General features: G+C 41.1%; 1 pseudogene across 1 annotated transcript; it reads right to left on the bottom strand.

Annotated features, from left to right (window-relative positions):
- Window positions 1-322: 322 nt before the first annotated feature.
- LOC309643366 (histone H3.3 pseudogene) lies at window positions 323-4,724 on the bottom strand (annotated as a pseudogene). The gene has a single exon. The product of its transcript is annotated as a histone H3.3 pseudogene (transcript).
- Window positions 4,725-5,078: the final 354 nt, after the last annotated feature.

Consider the following 5,078-nt stretch of genomic DNA (forward strand, 5'->3'; position numbering starts at 1 on the left):
TAAGTACTTTATAAAGTATCATATTATTTAATCTTCATAGTAATCTTATGAGATGGGTACTATTATTGTTCTAAATTTACAGACAGTAAGAGTGAGGCAAATAGAGTTAAGTAATTTGTCCACATTTACTTAAGTGGAAAGTGGTATCAAACCCACTAAGTTGTACTGGCTTCTTGGTCGGACCTTGAAAAAAAATGCAGAGGGAAAACTCATTAGTTATTTATTAGTGGGTTTTGTTTTGTTTATTTGTTTGCTTTGTTTTTGTTTTATTTAATAGAATGACAGACACTTGGAATTGGAAAGGGCCTTTGAGGTAATACAATCAATCTCCTTGTCTCCAGACTTCCGTTCAGTTACAGAATTGCTTTATATGGTCCCCGGACAGATGATCATTTAAATCAGGGGTCCGAAACCCCCCGGCCGCGGACTGGTACCAGTCTGCGGCCTGTTAGGAACCGGGCCGCACAACAGGAGGTGAGCAGCGGGCAAGCGAGCGAGCGAACCTTCATCTGCTGCTCACCATCGCTCGCATTACCGCCTGAACTCTCCCCCCGCCACCTTCCTTTCGTGGAAAAATTGTCTTCCATGAAACTGGTCCCTGGTGCCAAAAAGGTTGGGGACAGCTGATTTAAATTATTTTTGAATACTTCCATTGCTGGGAAGCTCATCACTTCTTGAGGAATCCCATTATAGTTGTTTTTTTTTCTTTTCCATTATGGTTTATTACAGGATACTGAGTATAGTTTCGTGTGCTATACAGTAGGACCGTGTTGTTTATCTGTTTTGTTTTTTTTTTTAATTTGGCTGTGTCAGGTTTTAGTTGTGGCACGCAGGATCTTTCATTGTGGTGAGTGGGCTCTTCGTTGTGGCACGCGGGCTTCTCTCTAGTTGTGGCACGTGGGCTCCAGAGTGCGTGGGCTCAGTAGTTGCACCATGCAGGCTTAGTTAACCCGCGGCCTCCGGGATCTTATTAGTTCCCCAACCAGGGATCGAACCCGTGTCCCCTGCATTGGAAGGCGGATTCTCAACCACTGGACCACCAGGGAAGTACCCTGTTTATCTGTTTTATATATAGTAGTTTGTATCTGCTAATCCCAAACTCCTTATTTATCCCTCCTCCACCCCCTTTCCCTTTTGGTAACCATAAATTTGTTTTTTATATCTGTGAGTCTTTTTCTGTTTTGTAAATAAGTTCATTGGTATCATATTTTAGATTCCATGTGTAAATGATATCATGTGGTATTTGTCTTTCTCTTTTTGACTTCACTTAGTATGATAATCTCTAGGTCCATCCATGTTGCCAAAAATGGCATTATTTCATTTTTTTTAACGGCTGAGTAATATTCCATTGTGTTTATATGTACCACATTTTCTTTATCTGTTCATCTGTGGATGGACATTTAGGTTGCTTCCATGTCTTTGCTACTGTAAATAATGCTGCTATGAACTTTGGGGTGCCTGTATTTTTTTTCATTGTCCAGAAAAATTTAACAGGTTTATATATAATTGTTATAAAATTGAACTGCTGAAACTTGTTTACTGAAACATTTTGACTTGCATTAATGCTTTAGGTCCCCGCATTTATATTAAAAATTCACACACAAATGAAAATGGAAAAATTGCCAATACCTGATTTCTGTCCCCTGTTTTTCCACCTGCAATCATATACTTAGGTACCTTTTGACCCCATGGGGAAAAAAAATCTAATGTTCAGAACTACCAATAACAGGAAGAAGAGAAATTTTTTTTTCAAGAATGAACTATGTCCCATCAGAGTGGATTCTTCAGGGTGTTTTCCATGTATGTGGTGTGCTAGCCGGATGTCGCTTGGCATAATTGTTACACGTTTGGCATGGATAGCACACAGGTTGGTGTCTTCAAAAAGCCCAGCCAGATAGATCTCACTTTCCTCCTGCAAAGCACCAGTAGCTGCACTCCGGAAGCGCAGATCTGTTTTGAAGTCTTGAGCAATTTTCCGTGCCAGATGCTGGAAGGGAAGTTTGTGAATCAGAAGTTCAGTACACTTCTGACAACGTCTGATTTCACGGAGTGCCACGGTACCAGGCCTGTAACGCTGAGGTTTCTTCAGCCTTCCAGTAGAGGGCACACTCTTGCGAGCGGCTTTTGTAGCCAGTTTCTTCCTTGGTGCTTTACCACCGGTCGATTTGTAGGCAGCCCGCTTTGTACGAGCCATGGTGTAGAGACCTCCTTACTTACCCTACTTCTCCTTCAGCTGGAGCTTGGCTGCCTGTATCTTTTCAAATTAGAGTTTTCTCCGTATATATACCCAGGAGTGAGATTGCTGAATCATATGGCAACTCTATATTTAGTTTTTTAGGGAACCTCCATACTGTTTTCCATAGTGGCTGCACCAATTTACATTCCCACCAACAATGTAGGAGGCTTCCCTTTTCTTCATACCCTCTCCAGCATTTGTTATTTGTAGACCTTATTAGTGATGGCCATTCTGGCTGGTGTGAGGTGATACTTCATCACAGCTTTGATTTGCGTTTCTCTAATAATCAGCGATGTTGAGCATCTTTTCATGTGCCTATTGGCCCTCTGTATGTCATCTTTGGAGAAATGTCTGTTTAGGTCTTCTGCCCATTTTTTGACTGGGTGGTTTGTTTTTCTGTTATCGAATTGTATGAGCTGTTTGTGTATTTCGGCAATTAAGCCCTTGTTGATGGTATTGTTTGCAAATATTTTCTCCCATTCTGTAGATTGTCTTTTCATTTTGTTTATGGTTTCTCCCATTATACTGTTGAATAGCTCTCACTTATAGAAAATTATTTCTTGTTTTGAATTGAAATCTAATTGAGGTATCTTCTCATCATTTATAGGCCTGTCTCCTGGAACCATATAGGGTAAATATAATCCATCTTCCACATCCAATCTTGTGAATGTTTGGAGACGTTCTTCCTGTTTATAAGGAGTATTTGCAGTTTTCTCATAGCATCTAAACTTGCTTTCAGTTCAGATTGGTCTGCACAAAAGCATTCTCTGTCTCTCACTATTTGCAAGTGCAGCCTTGCAACAAATTATGCTTCACATCTTGTGATTAGTTAGCACAAAGTGTGGGCCCTTCCCACATCCTTGGAGAATGAATGGTTAGTGAGCTGAATCTATGCAGTTTTATATGAGCCTGGTGGGTTTGCAGTCCCCTACTCAGAATCTCTAAGACATCAGGCTGCTGCTCCGTACACACTGTCAGAGATCACAAAATGGCTGGAAGTTTATCCGGGCACTTGATGAAACTGCATTTACTTCATCAGGCCACTAGGTGATGTACAACTCGCAAACCCCGACTGCCAGGGAGGGTTGTGTATAGGACGGTTTCTGTTTGTACTTGGAAATGCCATCAGAAGTCGCTTGGTGCAATTTCATGAAAAGGTTTTCTTAGGGGGAGGGGAAACATGTCTTGCATGTACTTTGTCTTTCTCGGCTTTGTTCCAATTTTAAATATTAATTTGACTAGGATACTTTGAGTGATTTTCTTAGACAAGGCGCATGGATGGTCCATTTATTTATTTACTTATTTATTTGTGTGTGTGTGTGTGTGTATATCTTCATGTATGAATGATGTCTTGGCTGGGTTTAGGATTCTTTCTTTTTTTTCCTTTTTGGCTGCGCCACATGGCTTGTGGGATCTTAGTTCCCCAACCAGGGCTGGAAGCTGGGCCCTCGGCAGTGAAAGCACAGAGTCCTAACCACTGCACCGCCAGGGAATTCCCAAGGATTCTTGAATAGTAGTCCTAGTCTCTGCAAAGTATGCAGCCTTGTACTGTCCAGTTTCTAGTAATACAGATGAAAAGTCCACTGCCAATAGGTTTCTCTTTCCTTTGTAAGTAATAACCATTTCTCTTTGAAAGTTTGTAAATTTTTTCTTCATGCTTAGTGTTTCATCATGATAGGCTTAGGTTTGATTTAAAAAAAAAAAAAACCCTGCTTGTCACTTGATAAACCTTTTAGACTTAAAAACTTAAGTCTTTTCTCAGTTCAGGGAAGTTTTATTGCTTTTCTTCTGTCTGTTTCCAACCTCCTTACTTTATAGATGAGGAAACTGAGCCCAGAAAGGTTAAATGACTTACCTAAGGGTCACTCAGGTAGTTAAAATGAACCTCAAGCAAATAACCTGACTCCTTTGATGAGGTACACTTTTATTGTATTGAATATTGCTCTAGTGAGAGAGCCATTATGAACTAATTAGAAATTTTTTAGTGAGACAGGAATTTTTCCAAGGGGTCATGAGGAAATGAAGAAGGAAGAGGAGATGACAGAATTCGTTAGGATTAAAATGTGGCCCATATGAGGGACTGCAAAATTCAGAAGTTCCTCGCCCAACCCCATTATCCCAGTTATTGGAGATACCCCAAAGCTCTAAAACTTAATAAAGCCAGGAACTTGATTGAACATTTGGAGAATTCGATATTTAGTTGTCAGAAGTTGGATAAGTGTGGTCATGCCCTGTTGTAAATATTGGAAAATATGTAAATGGCATCTGAAGGCTTGGAGACAGATATCATAAACTGTCTTATCAGTGGTCTGGTTTCTGTTTTGAGTTCCAGCTTGGGACCCTTTTCTGCTGGGAACCACCTGTTCCTGGCTCTGTTGATCTTTGGATTTCCCCAGCCCTTCAGTCCCTTTCAGTTTTGAAATGAAACCTACCCCAGAGGGTGAGGTCAGGTACCGAGAGGACTTTGACAGCTCACACCAGATTGTTTTCTTTCCAGAGCCGTGCAGTATGTGACTGTGTGAGGCATGAGGCGCAGCAGGCCGTGATACAGACTAATTGATGGTGAGTCAGCTGTTGGGTAAGACCTCAGCTAGGCAGCGTCATCTCTTCGGGTAACCAGGAAAACATGTAGACCAAACATGTTGTCTTTCAGGCTCAGAAAGTTGAAAGTTAAGAGCACAGTCACCAGAGGTCTACCGTGATCTCTCTGCCTTTGGTTTACTGAAGAAGGAAAGGCTTTATTTCAGTGTCTTTTCTCCTCACTTACAGAACCTTCTTTTCAGGAAGAAGCCAAGTCCCTGGCCTCTTTCTGCTGCTCCAGGAAGTTTCTAAACTTTTACAC

Source organism: Balaenoptera physalus, assembly GCF_965194825.1.
Source record: "Balaenoptera physalus genome assembly, chromosome: 15".
NCBI lineage: Eukaryota > Metazoa > Chordata > Mammalia > Artiodactyla > Balaenopteridae > Balaenoptera > Balaenoptera physalus.